This window comes from Panthera onca, chromosome F2 (genome assembly GCF_046562875.1).
Source record: "Panthera onca isolate mPanOnc1 chromosome F2, mPanOnc1 haplotype 2, whole genome shotgun sequence".
In the NCBI taxonomy this organism is placed as follows: domain Eukaryota; kingdom Metazoa; phylum Chordata; class Mammalia; order Carnivora; family Felidae; genus Panthera; species Panthera onca.
Genome location: NC_138356.1, coordinates 36,229,449 through 36,257,082, shown reverse-complemented (window position 1 = coordinate 36,257,082; position 27,634 = coordinate 36,229,449). Strand labels below are relative to the sequence as shown.

General features: G+C 36.1%; 1 long non-coding RNA gene across 1 annotated transcript in view; it reads right to left on the bottom strand.

The window, feature by feature from the left end:
- The window catches only part of LOC132664812 (uncharacterized), a 59,799-nt gene extending 37,914 nt beyond the window's left edge, over nucleotides 1-21,885 (bottom strand). The window contains exon 1 of the long non-coding RNA XR_009603854.3: nucleotides 21,766-21,885. This is a non-coding gene — a long non-coding RNA (uncharacterized LOC132664812). The remainder of the gene's footprint in view (nucleotides 1-21,765) is intronic.
- Nucleotides 21,886-27,634: the final 5,749 nt, after the last annotated feature.

The window sequence follows — 27,634 nt, the reverse complement described above, 5'->3', positions numbered from 1 at the left end:
CACAGATTTCTCAACTGGTAAATTCAGAAAAGATGTCAAACATACAAAAGCTAAAAAGCAACCAATGTCTTTAACAATTAGAAAATATCAATCTTAGTAAAAGTCGTTCTCATAAAGTGGTAAAGTCAGAAGCCAAATTCTGCATGTATTAAAAGGTTTATAAGAGGCAATGAAGTGTAAAGAGAGTAGTCTACAATTTCAAGATGTTTGGCTAAGAAGGCAAGAAGAGAATAGAGTCTTTGGTGATGTGGGATGGAGTGGGAATTTTTTCTGTATAATTTAATATGCATATTGATAGAAAAGAAAATGATAGCAGGGAAGGAGATTTTGAATGACTCGAGAGGGAAATTGAAAAAATTAAGATCTTGAGGAAGTGAATAGGTTCAAGGGGACAGGGTGAAACATTCTTGGTTAAGAAAGAAGATTGTCACTTCCTAGGAGATTAGAGATAAAGTATGAGTGATGAAAAAAATTATTAGAGGGAGGAAAAGTCAAGAGCATTCATACCTGAGAACTTTTGCAATATTTATGGAATGCATGTGTTTACCTGCTGGGAGGGGAATTCGGATAGGGTAAGGACTATTGAGGAACAGAATAGTTTTAATACTTTCTGAAAGAAATGAGAGTGTCACTGCCCAGGAATAATGTAGAGACCCAAGAACCAAGCAGTGATCTAATCATGTTAACGAGAGTGAAGGTGAAGTTAAGACCACAACATCTCCAACATTCATGAAGACAGAGAAGACGACAGGAAGCAAATACAGATGGAAAAAAGGATCAAAAATAGCACATTTGGAAAACTGTCATTGTTATTATAAAACAGGTAGAGAATCCTAAGAATATATGGACTATCACAGGAATTATACAGCAATACCAATCTGGTTCAACTTCCACTTCTAAATTTTGGAAGTCTCAATGATTGTGGTACTCGGAATTAACAATGTTATGTTGGGTATACCACGGGTTTTAGAGCTATATTTCCCAGAACCCAATTATATTTGTGTAATTATTAAATAAGTTTGCTCACTAAATAAGCAAATGTAGGAATGAATATAGTTAATATGTTCCAGTTTCCTTATCTGTAAAATATCTATTAAATAGGTATATAATTTATACTTCATGAACAAGATTTTTTGTATTTACTGATGAAGTACATAGAACAGAATTTAGAGCAGTGCCCAGAACATATACTACCTGCCTAATAAATTTCACCTATAATCAACACTGCTGTTAGTCTTGTCAGTAGCAGAGCGTTAATGTTTTGTCAAACATTAAATGAAAGGTCTTATTGCCAAACGAGAGATTATAGCAGTAGCAGAACTGGCTTTCAAAACTAAAAGTGGGATATGGGAAGAGAAGCAAGACTCCTCTAAGTCTACGAATGATGGGGCTGGGGACGTTTCCATTTATTTCCTATTTGGGTAATCCTGTTTGCATAAATTCAGCCGCTGTCCCTTGAAATAATCTTTGCCTAATTTCCTCAATCACCTACTAAAACCCCTGAATCTGCTTCATTGTGTTTACTCCTGAAGGACTAGGTGCAGACATGCAAGCTTTGTTTTGGTTACAGTGGTCTATTAGGATAGTTGACGTTACCTTATTAGGTGATATATTTCCTCTCACAGATTCTGACAGAAAGACTTCCCTGTAGAAGAAGTCAAAAAGGGTATTGCAAGCAAATGTTCCCTTGATGAGATCCCATAGAGGGTATAGAACAATTTGAGGACCACTCAAAATGTCAAAAAAATATGTAGAACCTATTCAGAGTCATGGGGATTTGGGATGAAAATTACCTACAGAAATTCTACTGATGAACAGGATTGAAAGCATATCAATTGGAAATCCTTTGAAAAGAAATGAAGGATAAGAGACATAGAACTTTCAAGAAAGGGACTTAGATGGCAATAATTACGAAAACTGTCAATCCAATATGTGATCCTGAACACAAACATTTGTAACAACTGCAGCTGCCCAATGGCTGATCCAGCAATCTATCTCTTTAATGAGCACGTATTCAATGACCACTATATGTCAGTCACTTGAAAGTGCATTTGACATAAAGACCAAATGCCTGCTCCAAAAAGTTTGCATTCACTTTGATCTTATCATCAGAAGAATCTTCCAGAGGTTGGAATAAGTCATCTTATGGGCAGCAAACTGAGCAGGGAAATATTTAACTCTATTCAACTCTAGAAATGCGTTTGCTAAATTGGAGACAATGAAAGGAGACACATGGATTCTAATTTCCTCAAGGACTTTAACGTTTAATTCAAAGGAAAGGTATTGCAGAGCTATGAACTTCTTGGGAAAAGAGCATGTACCTCACACTAGCTGGGACTGAAAAGGGTGTTAACAAAATTTATTGAGTAAAACTAGGGTATTTTAAGAGAAAGAGCAAACGAAAACTGTTCTATTTTCTTTCCTAGGATGAACTGTATTACGATTTGGTTCTTCCTCTTCCCTAAAATTTTGGGTCATATCCATGTTACATTAAAAATACTCATGATATTGGGGCACCTGGGTGGCTCAGTTGCTTAAGCATCCAACTTGATTTTGGCTCAGGTCATGATCTCACGGTTGTGAGATCAAGCCCCCATGTTGCACTCCATGTTGACCCTGGAGCCTGCTTGGGATTCTCTCTCTCTCTCTCTCTCTCTCTCTCTCTCTCTCTCTCTCTCTCCCTCCCTCCCTCCCTCTCTCCCTCTCTCTCTGCCCCACCCCACCCCCACTCATTCCCTCTCTCTCTCTGTCTCTGTCTCTCAAAATAAAGAAACATTTAAAAAATACTCATAATATTTTTCATTCTATAGTTAGTATTGAAAATTTTTAAATAGCATTTTTAGGACTTTTCTTATAACTTTAAATGTGGTGTTTCATAATGTGATATTCATAATATGTACATATTTATAAAGAAAGATAAACGTTAATTACCATTGCATTTTTTTTTCTTCTCAATTTTGAGATGTTATGGGTCAATGGTTAAGTTTTCTGTTGTTTTGATTATTCCCCTTCCTATATGGAAACCATTTTAAGGAAGAAAAAATACAAGTCACCTCAGGAATTTTAAAGTGTGATACTTTTGTTTCCCCATGATAAAAGTTGGGGCTAAAGTGTTCATCTTATGTAGCAGAAAAAGAATGCCAAACTGAAGATTAAAGATATACTGATATCTAAAGAGTCAGGGATACATTATAGCCTTTCTCTGTTCATAAATGCACTTAATTCTTTTTAATAGAATTTTGTTCTCTAAACTTGAGTCCTACAACAAATCCTTGGGGGGAAATTACCAATAAATAAACTCACAAGAGCATAAGAAAACATGAGGTCAAGACATGATGTAATCTCAAAAATGAATCTAATATTTTTTGCTACTGTATCATCCTGATAGCTAAGTAGCCCATTTAAATACACAAATCTTAATAATATGTACTATTTTTCATAAATCAGCACAAATTAAAATTTGCAATAATATTTTATTTAATTCTAATTCTTTTACTTCTAGATAGGAGTATAGGGAAAAAGGAGTAAAGATTTGTAAATTGAGTTTATCTGCTATTCTAACAAAATTATCAATATTTTCCTCATACTATCTCTATAGACTTCTGTGGAAAAAAGCTTCCACAGAAGAATGGAAATACCAGCTTTTACCTCTGGCTATCTTCATAGCATTCTGGAAAAAACAGGCTGTGGGTTATTTCGGTAATCCTATTTTTCAGGTAATTTATGTACAGAAAAATAATGCTATCTTTCTTCCAAAAAGTTCAAAAAATATATTATACTTTTTTAAAACCACTTACCAAATACTTTCCTTTTAGGCTTTTCTACTTTTAACATATTTTTTCTTGATTTTTAGCATTTTCCAAGCTTCATTATTTGAAATGAAATAAATCAAGATGAAACTAGGAACTTCATTAAGTCATACATATTTTAGGACTCTAAGGGGAAAAAAAAATCAAGCACTGAAGATCTAATATCTGAGGCAAAACAACTACCAAATAGCCACATCTCAGACTCTGAAGAAATTAAGCACAGGAAACATGAGAAAATTAGGAAGAATTGATGAATCTGTTATAATTTGAACTAGAAAGAATGGCACACTCATTCCCTGGTTTTGAAGGGAATTCTTAAAACTTTGAAACAACAGAAAACTTATCATTTTCCTGATCTTCCTGCTAGACAATATGACTGTGATATTAATTTTACAGACAATAGCCTCCTCATTGCTCTTGTTTTTTTTCACAGGTCCCCTGGGAATGTCAGTGAGGTCTGCATGTGGTGTAACTAATTCTCATCAAGAAAATGACACTCATCTTGTTATATTATTTGCCTTTTTGCAAAGCCATAATATTTTTCTATTATTATAATGAGCTGTAGTAAGTTGACAAACTAATCATAGTAAAATGTCAGCTTTTGGATAAAAACTTGTATATATCCCAATGATATGCATGTCGCATAAAACCTCAGTGTCTTACACTAATAGTGTGCCAGATGGTGCCATCTTGCTGTTAGGAAACCATGGATCTAGTGTTATATTTCAAATTAGAATGAGTTGATCTTATTATAGACTGTGAAACAGCACTAAAGTTCAGAGCTGCTACTGCAATTTAGTTCACTTATGATATAAAATCCAAAAATTTATAAGGGATGTTTCAGAAAACTTCTGAGGCTGAAGTGGGATACTTTTACTACCTCTGTGTTAGAAAGTGTTTCAAACTTCATTCAGCCAGGACAAGGAAGGGTAGAGCCAGAAGTCTAGAGCCATAGATATAACCACCTAGGCACAAAAGTTTCAGAGGTAAGCTAAGAAAAATGGAGCATGAATGAATGTGTGGCAAGTCCTTAGTAGGATCTTGTAGGCCTCTAGGGGATGGAAATGGCCAATGAATAATACACAGAAAGAAAGAAAAGAAAGGAAAGGAAAGGAAAGGAAAGGAAAGGAAAGGAAATGAAAGGAAAGGAAAGGAGGAAGGAAGGAAGGAAGGAAGGAAGGAAGGAAGGAAGGAGGGAAAAAATGTGCAGTAGGTTTGATTCTTGAAAGAAGCGGACCAGGCTCCTTCAAGCGTTATGATACAAGGGTATTCCAAAATGAAAACCAACTGCACACTCCTGAGACCTATATTCAGGAAGGAAGGAGAGACGTGGAGTCTGTATTCAATGTCCTGGCATTTTAATGCATTCCCCCAAGGAAAAGGGGCAGGTGGCTCTCAGAAGCTAACACAGCTTTGTAGAATACAGAGAAGGTACAAACATAGAATCTTCTCCTTTCAGAGGAAAGAAAAGAAATGGAACTTGCTCCCAGTGTCCCACATTTCTGTGCACTGCTCTAAAGAAACAGGGCGGGAGGTTGAAGACAGGCTCCATGGCTCCGCAAGACTGGGAAAAAGCATAGAACCTTAAAACTTCTCTCTCATGAAGGAGGTAGAGTGTGCACGTCCACAGAAAACATTTGAGAGGTCCCAGAATGTCTAGCTGCATTGTTGGTAAGGTCTTTCCCTGCCAAAACCAGTTCACTAAGACTTGAAGAGGTGGTGACTTCTTGAAATGTGCCAACCATGTTAAACCATGAGGATCATGAAGAATCCAAGAAATATGATCCTACCCCAAAAGTGAAATAAATATTTAGCACACAACCCTAATGAAATTGACATCTATGAATTGTCTGACAAAGAATTCAAAACAATCATCTAGAAAAACTCACTAAGCTAAAAGAGAACATTATAAGAGGTAGACAACTCAACAAAATCGAGAAAGGATACATAAGCAAATGAGAGAATCAACAGAAAGAATTCATGAAGAATCAAACAAAAATTCTGGAGAAGAGTACAATAACTAAAAAATTCAATAGAGTGCTTCCACAATAGACTTGGTCAAGCAAAAAAGAGACTCCATGAACTCAAGCAAAATGAAAAAAAGTGAAGCAAGCTTACAGGACTTATAGGGTACAAATAAGTGAAAAAACAAAGGTACAAGCAAAAAGCAAAAAATAGTCAAGTGGAATTACATCCAAATAAATATATAGGGGAAAGAAAGGAAAAACAAGATAAAAACAGAGAGGGAGGCAAACTATAAGAGACTTTTAAATGCAGAGAACAAACGAGGGTTGCTGGAGAGGTGCTGGGTGGGTGTTGGGCTAAATGGGTGATGGGCATTAAACAGGGCACTTGTTGGGATGAGCACTGAGTGTTATATGTAAGTGACGAATCACTAAATTCTATTCCTGAAACCATCACTACACTATATGTTAACTAACTTGGATTTAAATTTAAAAAAAAAAAATTAAAAATATTGTTTAAAAGCTTCTGCACAGCAAAAGAAACAATCAACAGATTAAAAAGGAAACCTATGGAATGAAAGAAAATATTTGCAAACCATGTATCTTTTGGGGATCATTTTCCAAAATATATAAGGAACTCCTACAACTCAATAGTAAAAACCAACAGATAACCTGATTAAAAAAATGGATGTACATCTGTCCAAACTAATTGTACACATTATATATGTGCAGTTCTCTGCATAAATATACATCAACGATAGTGTTAAAAAATGTTTAAAAAATGAAAACCGAGGGACTTTGCAACTCACTTGCAGTAAAATCCAAAGTGTATAACAGCTCACTGGCCTCGACCTGTCTGTCTCCTCCTTTTTCTGGCCACATCACTACCACCACCCTTGTAAATATCACCCATGTAGGCACACAGCCTTTATGATCTTATACAAATCTCCCATATGTGTTCATTATGGCTGCTGTGACAAATTACCACAAGCCTGATGGCTGAAAACACAAAAATGTATTTCCTCACAGTTCTGGAGACCCGAAGTATGAAGTCGCAGGGTGGTGCTCTTCCAAAGGTTTTGGGGAGACACTTTTTTTGCCCCTTCCAGCTTCAGGTGGCTCCAGGTATTCCTTGGTTTATGCCTGTGTAACTCTAATCTGTGCTTCCATTTTCACACGACCTTCTCTTCTGTCTCTGCATCAAATTACTCCTTGGCCTTTTATTTTATTTTATTTTATTTATTTTATTTTAAGAGAGAGAGAGGGAGGGAGCAAGACAGGGAGGGTCAGGGAGGGGGACAGAAGATCCGAAACAGGCTCCATGCTGACAGCAGCAAGCCTGATGTGGGGCTTGAACTCATGAACCCTGAGATCATGACCTGAGCCATGGTCGGACAATCAGCCGACCTTAAAACTTAAAACTTAAGGTTCTCAGAAGTTTTCTGACTCAGCCAGGGGCCCCTGGCTTTCCTCTTATAAGGACATTGTCACTAGACTTAGGCCTCACTGGATAATTTAGGATTATCTCAGTTCAAGATCCTTAACCTAGTCACATCTACAAAGTACCTTTTTCCAAACAAAGTCCTATTCACAGGTTCTAAGGATTAAGACACGGACATATCTTTTCTGGGATCACCAGTTAACCCTCTATATATACATGGTTACACCTCAGAGGACATTGCTCATTCTGCTCCCTCTGCCTGGAACACTCTGTTCCTAAGAATTTTAATACCTCATTCCCTCACCTCATGCAGGTCTTTGCTTTCATTTTACCTTCCCTAGGAAAATGTCCCAGAACATCTAGAATTGCAATATTGTCCCCCCTGCCCAATCCACTGTAGAAATGAAAGCTCCCTCTTATTTTTTTCTGCATAGCACCTATTAACACTTAGTACTATATAACATTGTAATTTCATTTTTTCTGTCTTTATTCATGAAAACAAACTCTACCAGGGCAGAGATACTCTCGGTTGTTAAATATTTTATTCCCAGCAGCACCTAGAATAGTCACTATATTGATACATAGATGGCACTCAATAATTTTGAAGTGAGTTAAAAAACATGAACACTGGGAACATAAAACAATGGTTGAGAAATGGCATGACATCAGAGTATAAGAGAGATGTTGGTTAAGTGTAATGCAGTGAGAAAATGATGGCCTTTTTATAAATTATATTGCATAAGATTTTAAAAAAGCAAATGCATTCATATTTTTTAAAAATTAATCTTGACTCCTTACTTTACACAGATATAGGTATAACAATAAAAAGGTATAACAATAAAGCTTTTAGAAGATATAAAAGAATGTCTTTATAAACTTGGAGCAAAGGTTTTATAAAATGCACTAACTATAAACAGAAAATTTGATAGAGTTAAAAACTTTTGGTATTAATTAAATGTTCCTTAAAAAGACACTGTTAATGGAGTCCAAAAGCAAGCTATGGACTTACAAAAATTACTTGCAATTCTTATTTCCAACAAATTACTATATCCAGAATATACGAGTACATATAGTATCAAAAAAAGACAATCCAGGGACGCCTGGGTGGCTCAGTCAGTTAAGCCTCCGATTTTGGGTCAGGTCATGATCTCACTGCTGGTGAGTTCGAGCCCCACATTGGGCTCTGTGCTGACAGCTCAGAGCTTGGAGCCTGCTTCAGATTCTGTGTCTCCCTCTCTCTTTGCCCCTCCCCTGCTCATGCTCTGTTTCTCAAGAATAAACAAACATTAAAACATTTTTTAAAAAGACAACCCAATGGATAAAAGTGAGTTTGAAAACTCATGACAAGAAAAGGATTTTCAAATACCATGAGGGATATGAAAAGATGTTCATCTTTATCAGTTATCAGAATGATAAAAAATAAAACTATAATGTGATACTAATACAAAACTCACTGGAAAAAGCTAACATAAAAGATGAGCAATAAGTTTTATCAAGGATATGAAACAAGCGGAATCTTAATACAGTGTTATTTAAAATGAAATTGAGAAAAGGACTTCGGAAAGCTGGTAGAATCTACTGACGATCATATGCCTGCTCAGTCATTCCAGCCCCGTATTTCTATACCCAACAGAAATGTGTGTGTATTCTCACTAAAAGACATGTATGATAAAGTCCGTGTTAGAACTTTGGTAAATACTAGCCCTAAACTGGCACAACTCCAATGCCCATCTGGACATAGCAATGAGGACAGATACTGTGTACCATAATGATGAACTTCACAAATATAACGGGAAGTAAAAGAAAAGCCAGACACAAAGAATATATTTTGTATGAACGTATGTATATGAAGCTCAAAAACAGGCAAAGCTAGTGTATGGTGTTAGAAGTCAGGATAATGGTTGTTACCTTTGGAGGTGAAATAACTAAAAGGAATTCTGGGTAATGTTCAATTTTGTAATTTGGGTTCAAGATAAGCAGGCCTGCTATCTTTATGATCATTCATCATGCTGTACCCTAACGAACCTTAAACCTTTCTGTATTAACGTTGTTACATTTCATTTAAAAGTTTTTTTTTTAATATCCACCAATCATGGCACTATCACTCCAAAAGTGTTTTAACTGTCCCCTTATCATATGTGTGAGAGTCCCTCTTTCCATAAGTGCCACGTGTTTTCTAAAGTGTTAGGGAAAATTCATGGATTCAGAGAAACCACTTATCAGTCTAGATTTCACCATTTTTTACTACATGCCTAGCAATGTTCCAACTGTCTACATGCATCTCCCTGTACCCTATACACGGGAACAGAAGAGATTTAACACTCTGTTAAAGAAAAAAATGAAATAGCTGAGTAGCACCTGTCCTGTGAGCAGGAAATATACGTTAAGAGGCCAAACTTTGGAAATCAATACTTTGTTCTTTGTATACTTCTCACAGTGAGTGGCCTTCTATAAAAAATGTACCACAAATCTGAAACACTCTAAATTCAAGTTCTGGTGCTTTTACTATAATTAGTTTTCTCCGTACATATTGTCAGTGCATTGCAAATCTCCATTTCTAGAACTATGTCTTCTGTCATCTGCCTTTTCCGTACTTGAGACTACTATATAATAACTGTCCTCGTTATTATCTATTACTTCCCTGGGCAGGAGCTGCTTCAGGATGACGCTAGGGAAAGCCTGCGTTAAGGCTTCATTTCCATACTGACTTCCCATTTAGTGCACCAGTCAGGACCGTCAAATGAGAGTCTTTTTCTGATATTAACAGGTCTGAAGAGGACAAGAACAACCCCTTCTTTCTCCTTCATCTGGTTCATCACATAAAGAAGGCCGATACTCATGAAACTGAACATTAACTCCATTTCAACAATAGAGACTAGCTACTGAGGATTCTTTGATTATAATTAATCTGCCTGATTTATAAGATTTCGAGACCAGAAATTATGACTCAAGTCACAATCTCAGAGAAATCTTAAAAATTTTCAATTTTTTATTTTCTTCATAAATTAGGGATAAGAATAATTTCCAATGCATACTTTGAACTCTCAGCAAGGTGAGAGTAAACAATAATAGTGACGGTGGTAATAATAAGTCCTTTCTATCAGTAGCACTTTATGCATTAAAAATGCTTTTCTCAATAAGCACTATGAAGTAAGCACTATGGTCTAAATATTTATGTTCCCCCAAATTCATAATTTGAAACCCTAATGCCCACTATGATATTAGGAGTTGGGGCCTCTGGGAGATTGATTAGTCATGAATGAAATTAGTATTCTTATCAAAGAGATTCCAGAGATCCCTCACCCTTTCCACCATTGAGGGCACAGAGAAAATAATGGTTTCTGTGAACCAGGAAGAGGGCCCTGACCTGAAGGTGACCGTGCTGGAGCCTTGATCTGGGACGTCCCAGCCTCCAGAACTGTAAGGAATAAATGTCTATTGTGTAGAGGCACGTAGTCTGTGCCATTTTGTGATAGCAGCCAGAAAGAACTAAGACGTCAATTATTATTATTACCCGAGTCTCTTGATAAGAAAACTGAGGTATAGATATGTCAAGTAACTACTCTCAAGGTCACAGAGCCAGAAAATATTGGAGGTAATATTAACCAAATGCTAGAACAAATATCTGGGGCATTTAAAGAAAGTAAGCAGCCTTTCAGGAAAACAAATTATAATTGGAATTCATAATATGAAAAGGTGATTAAAAGCCTTACAGTAATATTCAATTTTATCTTCAAAACGGTAGATACATTTTCAAGGAAATAGCAAAATATAACTTTAAACACTTTGATAAATCTGTGAAATAACAGTAAATAGCAGTATATAAATATTAAAGGCTTTATTTTATTTTTGCTCTTAAAAATAATCACTATTGAAATTAGTTAGTGGTAAGTATCCATATAAGTCTAGCACACCAGTTTGGGAAATTAAGAAAGAGATCCAAATATGAACATGAAAAGAGAAAAGATCTATTCTTTGTGTTCTGTAATGGAGAACAGAAACGACATTAGGTTTAATGGCAAAAACCTAACCAGATTTTGTAAAAAAAAATTTAAAGACTTGTGTAAGTAATCTTATGACAAGAGCTTTCCATTAAATATGACTAAGGTGATGACTCAGGAGCTACTGATAAGTGTATTGGAAAATGAGGATACATCAGTGGCTGGCACTGACCAATACAGTTTTAAGGTTGGAACTATGTCAGCAGTTTGCATAATGCATTAGTCACAACAGTATGTCAGAGAAGGGCAGAAGATTTTGGAGTTCTGTGTTACAGGAAGAAAAATTACTAAGTATTTCAACAAGCAAAGGAGAATATTCTGTAGGCTCAGGTCTGAGCAAAGCATTAGAACAAATTAGAAAATAGATATATACATTCTGTAATGTAAGCAAAAAACTTCTTATAATATCTCACAATAGTTCCAAGTCATTGACAATTTCTGTTGGAGTCCCTTTACTTACACACACACACACACACACACACACACACACACACAACTAAGGGAAAAAAAACCTCTATAACTTAAAAGATTATTCTCCATCTATCTTACCTGATACTGACAAAATTATTTACACCTTATTTTTTTTTAAGAAAATGACACTGAAGCATCAAGCTCAGATCACACAAGAATAGATATTGGATTTGTTGGTCCATTATAGTCACATTTAGCAGGTACTGGAACTCCCCTTTAGTTTTGTATGCTTTTACTTGATTATAGAACTGCTTATCACTGGAATGACGGTTCCAAGTGCCTGTGTTATTGGCAGGTAGGAACTTAGAAACTCCTCTCCTGATGCTGCAAGTTTTCAAGTTCCCTCAGCAAATTATTTTGTGCTTATTTTAAGTTCATCAGAAAGTTTATCTGAGTTTTCTTTCAGTGAAGAGCCTAATACATCTCATTTGGCCTCCAAAATCATTGCTGAGTTGATTCTCAGCAGGTACAAAACACCTAATGACAAACAGCCTAAAAACATGGTTCCTGCTATACTGTTCATGTATATAAAATAACTTCATAACACGTTCATGCACACACCACACTTGAATATCTACAGTCCTGCAACTGTCACAATGAAGACTTTCCAGGATGTTAAACTATTAGAGCAGGGATGAGAAATTTTACTCAACAAAATTTTAGTCAGCACCTACTGTGCATTAGGCACTGTGCCAGACCCGTCATCTAATAGCTCACACAATAAAAAGCGAGCCAACAAACACAGTTTAATGGAGCTATTTTTATAGTAGGACCTAGAAATGCCTTTTCTACCTACATCCTTCTGGTTACATTAAGCCCCCAAGTATTCCCCTCACCAGTTTTTCATGTAGTCCATCATCGTATAACTTCTTTAACATGAATCAAAAAACCCGTGTTCCATGTGTGATGTCTCTTAGCTAGGAAACCAACCCGATTAAGTGAATCCATTTACAAGTATTTCACTGTCATTGCCAACCCCTGTCAAAGATATTTGCTAATATAAAGCAATTCAAAATCTATAAAATTTAAAGCAGTGCAAAGGTTGAATTTTGGACACAAAGCAATCTTCTTACACAGAAAAGAGTTAAGAGTGTCAAGTATGAAGAAGGGCCAAACATAATGATAAATGATAGACGTTTTTTTCCTTAAATTAGTAATTCAGTTTAACCAGTCAATTTAGGAGGAAATGGATGATGCAAAGGTAATAAAATAAAAAATAATGAATCAAAGATAACATATGATTCAGCCACTATTTTTTCACAAAAGACATAATGGTAAAATGTATACTCGATATGACGCTGTGATCAAGAATGACTTTTCAACATTCTCATTGAGGAAGATGTTTACAATATCCAGGGTGTGGATGACACAAGCATTAATGTAAATATAGGAAATAGAAAAAATATTATTTGTAAATTGCACACTAGCTTTTCTTTAGCTAGTTAAAAGATAATTTTGTTTACAGATTAAGAAAACATGAAAGTAACAATCTTGTCAACAATTCTTGATAAATACTGGTAGGCTAGTGACTGCTTGTAGTTCAAGTCTGTGGGTTGTGTTCATAAGTTTAGAGGAGCTACAGAGAGTTATGGAGTTTTCTATTTTTTAATTAAATGTTTTTATTTGTTTGAAAGAGAGGGAGAGAGAGAGCACAAGCAGGGAGGGAGAGGGAGAGAGGGAGAGAGGGAGAGAGGGAGAGAGGGAGAGAGGGAGAGGGAGAGAGAGAGAGAGAGAGAGAGAGACAGACAGACAGACAGAATCAGAAGCAGGTTCAGGCTCTGACCTGTCAGCACAGAGTCCGATGTGGGGCTCAAACTCACAAACTATGAGATAATGACCTGAACCGAAGTCCGATGCTTAACCAGCTGAGCCACCCAGGCACCCCTAAGGAGTTTTCTATATGGCAGAGCAATGCTTTTTGAAAAGTATTAAATATTAACAATTGTGATCAGAATAATTAACAAAAAGTTATAATCACATAAAAATCTCACTTTAATAATATTATGTCTATTTTAATGTTATTTTTCTCTTCTCAACTGAAAGCCTATATTACCTCAAGTAGTTCTAATAAACTTGAAGAGAATCTTATTTAACAGTAATGATATCCTCGTTTATATACAATTTCATGACTAAGTATTTTAAGATATGCATGGTGTCATTGTTTTGGCCTGATATTTTTCTAGTAAGGAAGGTAATTGGTATGGTTGCAATTTTAGAAACTTTAGAAATGAGAATACAATTATTATAGCATGTTCAAGTTACCTCAATAGTCAGCCAGGTGAAATAGATTATAATTTGACAGGAAGAATATTCATTTTTTCAATCACTTAACAAAGCTATATCTAACTCCTAGATGTCTACTGGGTACAGAGGTACAATAATGAAAAAGACTACGTTCTTGACTTTGGAGACCTGAAAATTATGTGTTTACTACTTATCCTTTTAGGTTATACATTCTGTCTGCAAAAAAAAAAAAAACAAAAACAAAAAAAAAACTCAGTACAAGTAATATTTACTTATGTATACCTAGAATCTAAAACAGCTCCTGGCATATAGTTGGTGGTCAATAATATTTTAATCATTTGTTCAAAATAGATACTGAGTACCTATAATACTCTGTTCTAAGCAACATAGTACCAGTGAACCAAGTGGGTAAAATGACCATCTTCAGTTAAGTGTCTTTTGGGGGAAAAAATGACAAATAATATTTATAGTATATTAAATGGTTGCAAGTGTTAAAGTGTTAAAAAAGAAGCTACACGAGCTCAGGAATATTTATAAGCTTTCAAAAGAAAGGTCACAAAAAGTTTCTCTGAGAATGTTACATTGAGAAACAGCCTATAGCAGGGAGAGAATGAACCATGTTGGTACTTAGGAATTTCTCAGGCAAAAAGAAAAGAATTACAAAGGTCCAGAGGTACTGCAGCCTCCCGTGTTGGAGAAACAGCATGGAGGCTAGTGTGATTAGAACAGTGAGTGAGAGGGGTGCCTGGGTGGCGCAGTCGGTTAAGCGTCCGACTTCAGCCAGGTCACGATCTCGCGGTCCGTGAGTTCGAGCCCCGCGTCAGGCTCTGGGCTGATGGCTCGGAGCCTGGAGCCTGTTTCCGATTCTGTGTCTCCCTCTCTCTCTGCCCCTCCTGCGTTCATGCTCTGTCTCTCTCTGTCCCAAAAATAAATAAAAAATGTAAAAAAAAAAAAAAAAAAAAAAAAAGAACAGTGAGTGAGAAGGACAGTGAGAGATAAGGTCAGAGAATGTGGTAACTGCTTACAGGGGCATGATGGAGAGTCTTTGGAACAGAGAACAGTGTCCTAGAACACAGTCCAGCAAAATAAGGGCAAGACTCTGTCATCAATCTTTCCATTTCAAGTAACAGAGAACCCGAATCCAACATATTAAAATGCAAAGACGAACGTACATTAGTTCGTGTAAATGAAATATCCACAGAAAACACAGAATTCAATTATGGTTGATTGTGGACTCAACTGCACATGACAGCCCTGGTGTCTTCAGGCTTGGTGCATCACAACATCAAGCCCAGCAAAAGTCACGGAGCCTTTTTAGACAGCCCCAGGAAAGCATTGACACAGATTCAGTTGGACTGGCTTGGATCACATGTTTAACATAAACAATCACGAGGGGTAGGCTAGTGAGATATTCTGGATGACAGAGGGCTGGGTCATGGGCTCCACCCTAAAAATAGCACATGAACTGAACAGGAAGAACATTTCAGTCTTACCAAGCATGGGTAAAATGGATGCTGAGAAGCCAATAAACAATAAACACCCAGACTAGGCTCCCAGGGGAAATTATATCTAAACTGAGAACCATACAGAGATGATACCGAACATGTAGATGGTGTAAGGGAAAAAGTAAAGGGCTTTATAACCCTGTAAGCAATCATATAGAGTTTTAACTTTATTAAAAAGGCAATAGGGAACCACTGAGGGCTTTTCACAGGAAAACAGCACACACATATTTCAGTTTTTTGGAAAAGGCCATTCAGCAGTGCTAAGAATGGGTTGGAGCAGGGCCATGGTAGATATAGAAAAACCAGGTTTTAGGCTACTAATACAGAAGATGATTGGAAACTGGAATAGCAGCAGGAAGAAGAAAAATGGTTAGACTTGAGATGCATTTGGAAGACAAAAATCAGTAAGCTGGATGCTCAAGACAAAGTGAGGGGAGAGAGAAGACAAGATTGTGGAGAGTCACACAGGGGCTTCGAAATGTTGGGGAATGCTACATTTCTTTTTGTTTTTTAATGTTTATTTATTTATTTATTTATTTGGATAAAGAGAGCACAAGCAGGGAAGGGGAAGAGACAGAGGAGAGAGGGGATCCCAAGCAGGCTCCATGCTCAGCACGGAGCTAGATGCAGGACTCACACTGAGCCAAAATCAAGCGTTGGATGCTCAAACTGACCACCCAGATGCCCCTAATGCTGCATTTCTTAAAATGAATGGTGGGAACATGAGTAATCATTATTTCTAATGGCTAACATATAAAATTGAAAAATTATATAACATCGCTTTATGCATGACACTGAAATTCAGTTGCCCTTTGTGGGCCCCACAGATAGTAGTATCATGGGAACAACTTTTCACCTTAAGGCTCTAAATTAATTGGACTTTGCCTCTAAACCATTTTTCCCTCCCTAGCTAATTTCTACCATTTCAGATGAATCTTTGTTTTTGTTTGATTTTTCTTGGGGGACAGGTAGAGTTTCAGGGTCATCTTTCCTTCTTGAATGTTTAGAAGTTTTCAAAAGTATGTTTTATTATTTAATCCACATCTTCTAGATGATTTCGAATTACTAGTCCAACATTCTTCTAGAAATCCATTACTACACTTAGTTTTCAAAGATAGTAGTGACAAGGGTTTTAACAGCATGGTTAAGGGTTCGTCATACACAGTGTTACGTGGTGCCTGTGGGCCTGGTCTCAGCCAACTGAAGTAACATTTGTGTCTTCATAAAACCTCACAGAACAGTTTGACCTTAAGCATTTATCACGGCCAAGAAGTCAAGTCCTCCTGGAGATGATGTCATCACTCAATGTCATTTAGTATTCTGGTACTATTTAAATCAGTCAGGATTGATTCCTAAAATTTTCAAAGAACCCAACTGATACAAACACCAGTGTGTACATTTCATAATTTTATTCAGCTCAAGCATAGTCTGGGAAAGGGCTATGTCGATCTTGGGTTAATGTAGGGTTAGGGACACTAAAAAGACAACGAATACAGAACTGAAGTCAGACATGGAAGGAAATGGACATAAAAAGAGATGGGAAGAAAGGACAAGTGTCCAAACACATGAAGTAGAACAATTTTAAAGAGGGAACAGGCAAATAGAATGTTTTCCAGAGATAAATCCTCTGATTTCAGAGATGAAGTAATGCGGGTATTATCTAGACCCAGAATGTTTTCAGGAGACAACTATAAAGTGAAAGGGAGGTCATTGGAAATACAAACAGTATAAAACTAAGAGGCCAGTAAATTAAACAAATGATACACATATTGAGTCACAAGGATGATGAGGTGGGCAGTCTCTGCCAAAGTTTTCAATGGCTATAGGTAAGAAAACAGAATTCCTATGATGCTGAGGATGAAGAAGGGGCAAGTACGGGCATCAAAGCAAAATAAGTTATTTTCTTAAGTTTATTTATTTTGAGAGAGAGAGAAGAAGAGAAAGGCCATGAGAGAGGGAGAGAGAGAATCCCAGGCAGGCTCCACACTGTCGGTGCAGAGCCTGATGTGGGGCATGAACTTACACAACCATGAAATCATGACCTGAGCTGAAGCCAATAGTCAGACACTTAACTGACTGAACCGCCCAGGCACCCCTAAAGTAAGCTTTAATGTAAGAGTGGAGGAGTAGTGGAGTCTGGCAGTGGCATTAAAGTATGCAGCTACCACATATGACCCTGCAGACAGGTCTGGATTTATCCTCCTAGCCACTCCTATCATTCTCTACAATACTCTCCAATTTACTGTTTACAACACTGAAGTAAGTATACATGTAGCATTCCTAAGTATAACCAGAAAGAGCCAAATAAGCAAGGCACAAAAATCTCTACATACATTGTGACAAAAAGCTTCCATTTCCATTTTAACTAGAATGCAAAAATGTTAAGGTTTTTTGTTTTTGGGTTTTTTTTTTTTAGTAAAAATAGTATTCCGCCTGATTTTTATTCTGGCAAAATAATCATTCATTAAAAAGTATTATTTACTTCCTGGTAAAATGGTAAAACATGAATCACATTACCATAGAATGTTTTAGGAGTTTCATAGAGTCATTAAAGGGAACATGGGGATTGGTTCAAGTATTGGCATCCTTGAAGATGAGCTTTAGACCAATTAGGGAACATGGGGATTGGTTCAAGTATTGGCATCCTTGAAGATGAGCTTTAGACCAATTAGTACGTCCTTCTTATGTCATTTAAAGAGGAAAGAGTTACAAATACTTAGGGGGAAACAATCTTGAATTCACACTGGGATCTCCATAGAAAGAAAAGCAGAACAATCCACTGAAACAAGGACATAACATTGCCATACTAACTGAATTCCTTGATTTCTAATAAGGAGGAATATATAATTTTGCAAATACTTCAGAGCAATTTGTATTTCTGTTTGGAAAATAAAAATGAATTGCCCAGATGTCCCTTGATCATGGTGTTTATGTCTGTGTTAAGGACAGTTGAACTTCTCTCTCTCATATATGTTCTAATTGCTTTCATTTATTTTCCCCATGTTCATTTATACTGTTATTTGATAAATGATAGCAGATTGTAGGTTTTTCTGTAATTTTAATTTTTTATTTTATTATTTAAAAGGCTACTCTGAGATTAGATCATTATGCAGATATCTATTGCTTTTAAAATTTAATTTCTGAATCTAGAGATTGCATTGGGGCATGGTGCGAGATATGGTTCTAAACTTACTTGTTTCCAAGTACTTGTCATAACACTTATTAACCAGTACATCCTCTCCTGCACAGATCTGAAATGATGATTTTTGATAAGCTGAAGTTTTCGTAGATCTTGTGGTTGTTTTCTAGACTCCCTACGCTGTCCCAGTCATTTCTGTGCCAATAACCATAATTTCATGTTTTTGGAATTGTATTGATTTTGGTATTTTGAGGAACATGTTTATGGTTTAACTATTCTCATTTCTATTTTATTTTAAAAGAACTTTAAAAAATTTTATTGTAATTGCATTAAATATAAGCTACATAGAAGCTGACTTCCTAGAATTATTGAATCTTCCCTTTGAAAAATGTAAATAAATGTGGAAATATACCAAGTCCCCATTTATGCCAGTCTGATGTTTATATCTGTACAGACATTCAGTGTTTTTTATTAAGATATATGCAATCTTGTTTGCCTGTATCTTCTAAGTTGTATTCTGAAAATGTTAGAGGAAGCTGTTCAGTTCTTTACATTTTTCAGTTTACCTATATCTTTAGTAGTCCCAATGTTTTCCAGTGATTCTCTATTTTTAAACACATTAAATTTAAGTAGCTTCAATTTTTACTTATAACACCCCCCCATACACACACACCTTGAGTCTATGCTACATTAGGGAATGTTTCCATAGTAAGGTTAATTACTGTGAAGAATGCAAATAGCCTTATGGCATTCTCAAGTTCAATGGGGATATTCCTAGTGCTTCGCTAGTAATGGAGATTCTGGGGGAAGAAAAAATGTCTTCTTCAACCCATCTTAGGTCTTCAAGGGCTCTGCAAATTAGACTGTCCAAAGACAGCTTAACAAGAGAAAAACAAAGAAGTTTGTTAGCATGTACATCACCATTATACATGGGACCACCCATACAGATGAGGAATTCAAAAACATGTCTAGAACTTGGTTTATCTTATGCTATATCAAAAGCAAAGAGTTTGGTGACTTCTGGATGAGAAAGCAAGTTATGGGAAGGTTATTACAGACCAGGAAAAAAATATGGTAAACAAGTGTTGTTTAATAGGGTTTGTTATGCAAATTTAAGTCTGGGCCCTCCCCATTTGTAAGAGTTGTTAAAGGTCCTCTTTTTCCTGGTACTGGAGAGGGAGACACCTTTGATAAATATTCTTACAAATATAGATTTCCTTTATAAAAGGAAAACGTTTGCCTTCTTTTCAGAGCTTTTCCTGCTGGTTATCAATGGTCTTTTGCTTAAAATAATTCATAAACCAAAGAGGCATATTTTGGGAGGGCATATATTGATACCCTTCATTGTTTTGGAAAAAATGTATCTCATCATATTAAAGAAGTGAATTTTTCCATTTTAGTTTTCTAATATGGAAGGGATGTTCTATTTATCAAGTTGCCTTCTTGGCACTTGAGATAATCTCTACTGAGATAATCTTGATTTCACACTTTGAATTTATTGATATAATGAAATATGCTGATGTTATTTCTTTTTTTTTGCTGATGTATTTCTTAATATTAAGTCTTTGCATGCAGATCCTGCTTAATCACTATATTTTTATGCCTTACTTGATTATATCATATAAGTTCTTCTAGGAATCAATGAGCTGTAACCTTTATCTTTTGCTCAGATTTGCTACGAATTTCCAAACCAATATTAAAAGCATTAGTTTCACTGTACATTCTGTCCATTTTTTTCTTTTGTTTTGTTTTAAATGGAAACCTTTGGACCTAGAGAACTGCATCTGAATTTTCAAATTCAACCTAGAATTTTAAGGATGCTTTAGAATACATGGCACTTTCTTCTTTCTTTCTTTTTTTTTTTTTTTTTTTTTGGCTCAGCCAGGTGAGCCACCTTATACTACAGCAAGACTCAAATACATCTTCTGTTTTCCCACAATTGAAAGGACGGAGCGCCACTATAAGATGTCCAACAAAACCAAAAAGAATATAGATTCTTTTCAACGACTTTGTAGCTCAGTGACATGAGACCCATAAGCAATGATGAATATGTCTATGCTCATAAGAAAATGTCCCAAGAAATGAATTTAACACCAAAACACATGTGAGATTGACTTTCTATGGCAATGACATTGATGAAAAGAAGCTTGTCAGATTTGCTGCCAAACCCTAAATGCCAGATTATTTCCCAAGTAATGTTATTCATATGGTAACCTTTATTTAGCAGCTGTTATTAATCCATCACCTACTAGTTATAATATGCTTCAGTTATTTCTTCCTCTATAACCAGGGTGATCAACTCTTCAAGTGCAATCAGGAGCATCTGCATGCCCTGATATCAAAAAGGCCACTATCTCATTCTTGAGGTTTCTCCACCTCTTTTAATAATCCAGGAACCCTGATCCAGCTCAGTTGTCACAGGAGTACAGCACAAACTACTCAAATATTGACAACTACTCTCACTGTCGCATGGAAATCCCACCAAAAGATCATCCTCAGAAGTCTGATAGATGTCTTATATTTGTGCTCTGGTGTATTACTCTTCCAGCTCTTCATCTAAGAGTTCAATTGCTTTACCTCAAAGAACATATTCTACCAGCCTAGAATTCTACCAGTTACTTGCCACGAAGAAAGAAGGCCGCTATCAAAACCCTATCCCCTTTATCCCTCCATCCTCCAATCTCAGGTTCCTAAGCCCTTTTCTTAGTCTCTGGGTCTTATTTCCAGGGGATCACTGTCTTTCTCTTCCACCACCCTCAATAGCTCTCTCACATAGAAGAGGGGAGAAAATTTATCTTCTCTCTCACGTTTTCACACATTCCTCCCCTGTGAACATATCAAGAGGTGAGGAAGCCCATACTAAGCAACCAAAAAAAAAAAAAAAAAATACACACACACACCCCTGTGTTACTACGCTCTTAGCAAAATAGAGGTTCTTCATCTTGCTTTTGCATATTCAAGTGACAACATTAAACAAGTAGATCCATTCCAGTTTGCCAGTGATTACATTTGAGGGTCTCCAGCTTTAGACAAAAAACATAATCCATTTCATGGGGTTTCCATTTAATCCCTGCCAAGATAGGAATCCTGATATACATGCTTCAGATTATTATATATGTTATGTATATACCACTAAGAATGCATATAGATCCTGTCACTATCTTAATGAAGTAGAAAATGTGGTTAATTACCTTTTCTCCCAATTGAAGACTCTCCTCTTGCTTTTCAAAATTTGCCAATCACAACCTATAAGTGTGATGAGAACATATTCTCATCTTAGTTCTCTACATCAATAGGGCAATTTTATTCTAGAGCATACTCCTGATGAGAGAAAAAAGGCATAGCCTTGTAAGTGTTGAAGGTAAATGACAGTACTTTATGTTTCAAAAATTTCATACTTAAAAAGAAATGTTGAAAGTATGTAAAAGCACTTTTTACACGTAAATAAAGATAGCTTATATCTGTTGATGGGTAATGTATATTTGTTATGTAAAATGTCCTACATATATTCACTATGACCTGAAGACAATAAACAACTAGGCAAAAATGAAACTAACTATAACAATATTACTGATTTCATGTTACCAGCTTAAAGAACAATGTTAAGTTAAGCAACAGTTAACAGGAAGTGATTTCTCTTTATTGATGAAAATTCTGGCATTGGGATACCTAGGTAAGAAGCTGAACTAGAGTTACAATTCTAAGGATAGCCCTGCCTGTGATGTTCTCCACATATTTAGGTCAAAATCTATACAAATACCTTTGTTCCCAGAGAATTTCCTAGTGTTTTGTGTAATTAGGAACAAGATAATCCAAGGATTTTAAACAATATAGTTTACCAGTTTGAATTTTAAAAGGCACAACTGCAAATTTATGAGTTTTCACACCTCAGACTATTTAAAAAAGAGATGTAATTAAGTGAAAGAAAGAAATGACTTTTTGGAATGGAGTATTTTTCTGCCGTACATATACCACAATGCATTCCCCAGTTATTTATATTTCTCAGATAGGAACGTTATTGACATTAAAAATAAGTCCTTCTAGAGCGCCTGGGTGGCTCAGTCAGGTTAAGCATCTGACTTCAGCTCAGGTCATGAGAGCCTGGAGCTTGCATCGAATTCTGTGGGTCTCTCTCTGCCCCGCCTCCGCTCGCTCACGCACGCGCGCTCTCTCTCTCAAAAATGTTAATTTTTTTTTTTCAAATAAATCTTTCTTCTGCACTGCAGGTAACAAACCCAGCAAAAAAAAAAAAAAAAAAAAAAAATGAAAGCAATTTCACTTAACTACTATAAAACATATTCTTTTTAAAGGGTCACTATATTTATCAGGGTAGTTTTTACCGAAATAACCTTTCCATATATAAAATACCATAAATCATTTGCCCCTAAGCATTTAACCATATTTACAGTATCACTATCCCTTTTTTTCAATTGGTAATTCAAACCTACCTTAAATATTATTCATTGCTGGTAAGAGTGCAGATTGGTACAAACATTCTGAGATAAATTTGACAAGGTATATATCAAAAGGTATAAAATATTTGCGTAGCTTTTAACCCTATAATTCCATGCTAAGAAAAATATCTTAAAATAACGTGTAAACTTATAGAAAATACATGTGTATCAAAGCAATTTTTACAATAGTGAAGTAGTGAGGGAACAATCTGAATTTCAACTGAGATATAAACACCTAAAAAAAAAAAAAATCAATGCACATCAATATAATGAAAGTTAATATACCCAGTAAACATTATGTACTATAAAAAATGGACCGACAGAGATATTTACACTAAATGCAAAAGATCTTAAGGAGACATGCTCAAGCATGTCTTTAGTGGTGATAGTTTTTTTTTACTTAAAATCTATATACACAGAAATGCTTTTTCAAAGTCTCAGTTTAGGGGCACCTGGCTGGCTCAGTCAGTGGAGCATGTGACTCTTGATATCAGGGTTGTGAGTTTGAGCCCTACACTGGCTGTAGACATTGCTTAAAAATAAACTCTTAAAAATAAAGGTATCAGTTTAGAAAAAAATATTGTTTTGTGTAATATATAACAGGAATTATAAGAAATAGGTTTATGAAACACACATACAATAAAAAAATCAAATTTATATAAATATCAAAAACTATGGAAGGATCTGAAGGGGTTAGCCCTTATCTTTTTGTGGTAGGATTAACTTAGCAGTTTTCTCAAAATTTTAACAAAGACTAAGCATTATCTTACAACAAAAAAATTACTCTAATTTAAAAAACTAGAAACAATGTCTACAGAGAGAATCCACTATGCAACCTTTAATAACACACAGAAAAGCATCGCCAAAGGTCTTAATCCATTCCTAATAGTCATATTCATGTCTGGGAAGTTGATGATTGCCACGGTGATTTCAATGCATTCGTTGTGATTCAGAAATGCAAAGACAGGTGACTGAACAACATGTGCCCTGAAATATTAACAGTAAAGGTGTGCTTCTGCTCAAGTAGAGTTTCCTAGTACCAATACCAAGCAATAAACACATTTCCTATCTTCCAGAAGAATGACATTTATAAATTTAAAAGTAAAATATCGTGGCTTTCCACTAATTTTCAAACTTCCTCCCCTTAATTGCACATCACAGTTTCCAAAAGAATTCTTACTTGGAATATAAGGCATACAAGAAGTATTTAACGTATAAAACAGATCAAACAATTGCTTTCTCTGAATAAGAGCCAAAGGATGTAGAGTACTAGCTGTGAGGCTTGCCTTCAGTCCCAGCTTTCTCTCCCCAGTACTTGTCCCCCGGCATCTATGCAGACCCTCCATCCAGGCTCTGGAGAACTAGGTTGGAAATTGCTGATTTACAACCCTGTTGAGCAACAATGCTGAAACAATGTTTATACTTCTGTGGCAATATATAAATAAGTATTATACAGAAGCTTTCCCTAACAGTAACAAACAATAGGCTTATAACTACTATATCATTAAATAGTCTTCATATAAATGGATAACCAGATAGGATCATAAGCCTCAGGATGAAAACCTACCTTGCACTGGTGCTCAAATATTAGTGTGCTAAAAAACTGTGTTTCTTACTGAAAAAAAAAAAATTCAGGATTCCTAGACAAAGATTCCAATTTCAAGTAATTCTGATACATATGGACTGTAATTAGAGGAAAATTAAGAGTAAATTTTGCAAAACAATAGCCATCTATGTTTCCCCCTGCAGACTAAGGTCAAGACCTAAATCACTAGACTAAAATGGAGCTTTCTCACTTGTCAGATGTTTCTTATGGCACGGATCTTTTCAATTGGTAAAGAAAAGCTAAAACTAGAGGCAACTTTATTGTTTTTTAATTTACTCTTGAGAGAGAGACAGAGTACAAGCAGGGCAGGGTCACAGAAGGGAGGGAGACACAATCAGAAGCAGACTCCAGGCTCTGAGCTGTCAGCACAGAGCCCTAGGTGGGGCTCAAACTCCTGAACTGTGAGATCATGACCTGAGCAGAAGTGGGACACATAACCAACTGAGCCACCCAGATGCCCCTAGAGGCAACTCTAGGAGAAAAAAAAAAAAAAGATGTTTCAAAGACTCACTGGAGAAATGAATGTGTGTTTGTGTGTAAGTGTGCATGTTGGAAATCAACTGGATAGCATTCAGTAAACATTTAGTACATTTGAGATTTAAACAGGAAGCAATGGACTTGTGTCATTAAAACAAGTCAGAATGCAAGAGACAAATCCATTCAACTTAACACTGAACCTGAAGGAGTATGACTGAATTTGTTAGCTACCAGTCAGAGAATAATGTCCTATTGCAGGATTTAAGGCAAAGAGTAAGCATTTTCGTACTTTGATATCACAGACATAAAACACTTCCATTTTGATACATTTTTTTCTAGAGTAAAAATATTGATTAAACTAAGTTATCAAAACTGATGCATAAAATTGAACCAACATTATATATATGTGTGTATATATATATATATATATATATATATGTATATGTGTATTGTGTGTGTGTGTGTACACACACACACACACACACACATACACATACATATAAAGGGCACCTGGGTGGCTCAGTCAGTTGAGAGCCGGTCTCTCGATTTTGGCTCCGGTTTTGAGATGGAACCCAAGTGGGGCTGTGCTGAATGTGGAGCCTGCTTAAGATTTTCCCTCTCTCGGGCGCTTGGATGGCTCAGTCGGTTAAGCGCCCGACTTCGGCTCAGGTCACGATCTCTCGGTCTGTGAGTCCAAGCCCCGCCTCAGGCTCTGTGCTGACTACTCAGAGCCTGGAGCCTGTTTCGGATTCTGTGTCTCCCTCTCTCTCTGACCCTCCCCCATTCATGCTCTGTCTCTGTCTCAAAAATGAATAAACATTAAAAAAATTAAAAAGATTCTCCCTCTCTCTTCCCCCCTCCCCTGCTCGTTCTCTAAATAAATAAACAAACAAAATTAGAATGGATACACAGACACACCCTATATTTAGGCACAGTTATGGGTAAATAGTTCCTTTTACACTTTCCAACTGCATGTGAAAATTGGCACTATCATTACACAGAAGCATGAGGCAGTACATACCAATACCTACATGTGCGCATACAATTAGGTCTAGCTCCCAGAAATGCAAGTTAAGGAAATTATCGGATAAACTCAGACTCGTATTCTAGAACTTGTCACTTTTGATGTTTCTTTTCAGTGCTATACTGCATTTTAATGCTTGTGATAATAAAATGAAACCCACATGACTACAGGGAAAGACTGAGGCTAAAGGGTTTCACTTTTATTTTTTTTAATTATCCTGCTATTTAATTATCCTGATAATCATCCTCCAAGATATTGACCTCCCTAATCCCGCCACTTACTCCTAGTGGAAGTCTACAAGGACGTGAATAGTAACAGGGTCCATAGCTGTTATTGAACTATTGGAGTGTGATCAGTCCACTTTAGAGTAAGTGGCCTGATAGTAAAAATTCAGCTTTCCGGGCCGTAAACTGTCTGCGGCAACTACTCAACTCTCATGCTGTGGCACAAAAAGCAGCCATAGAAAATACGTAAACAAATGAGGGTGGCTGTGTTCCAACAGCAGTTTATTTATAGGCAATGAAACTTGAGTTCTATATAATTCTTCTATTTTATGAAATTATTTTCCCTGACTTGTTTTTTAACCATCTAAAAATGTAACAGTGATTCTTAACTCAGGAGCTGTACAAAAATAAGGTGAAATTGGCCCACAGGTATAGCCTGCAGACCCCTGGGGAAGAATAAACCAATTTACTAATGGTGATGGTGGCATTTAGTAAGGAGGACTGTCAAGGCCTGAAGCTACACACTTCTAGCAATGACCAGGTATCAGTTCCCAGTGGTATGAATGTGGAATCTTTATTTTTTTTCTCCCCCTCCCCAACCACCCATTAGAGAATAAACAAAACTCTGATGACTATTTAAACTAGGAAAAAAAAAGATACTTCTTTAGGAAAATGATAGAAATTCTGTTATTTTTTCTGTAAATAAAATAATGAACACCTTGACAATGAGCAAAGAAGTTTCATAAGCAACAGAGTCACTTTGTAAATTCCTCTCCCTCATTGCAACTATGTAGCCTATTGCTGAAACAGGGCAGACAGATCTTGGCATACTTTCTGGAAGAAGAATGCTAACGCTCTGCTAATTACATCTACGTTTGTGACCAGAATAGTATCTTTCCAGGTTACTAAGTAGTCTCAGATTCCATATGGGAAATGTGTTTTTGTAGTTCATCACGGACTTTTCATAATAGTAAATTGGTGACATCCTAAGTTTTCAAAAATAATGAATTGAGACAACTAGACAAACATTAAAAATGGAATGGAGCATAGATACTTAAATAAAAAATATATTTATTACATTTGGTAATTATTCACTGACTTCTGGTTACATCAATATGGCAAGCTAACAAAACCTGAAAAACTAGTGACACCTAGAAATTCTAGATGAACTACATGCTTTCTCAATTATTTTATGGATGGAATCAAGTTCATGAGAAGGAAAATTTGTGCTCCAAAATGAAGGAAGGTACTGAAGCACAGGGCAATTAACATGTA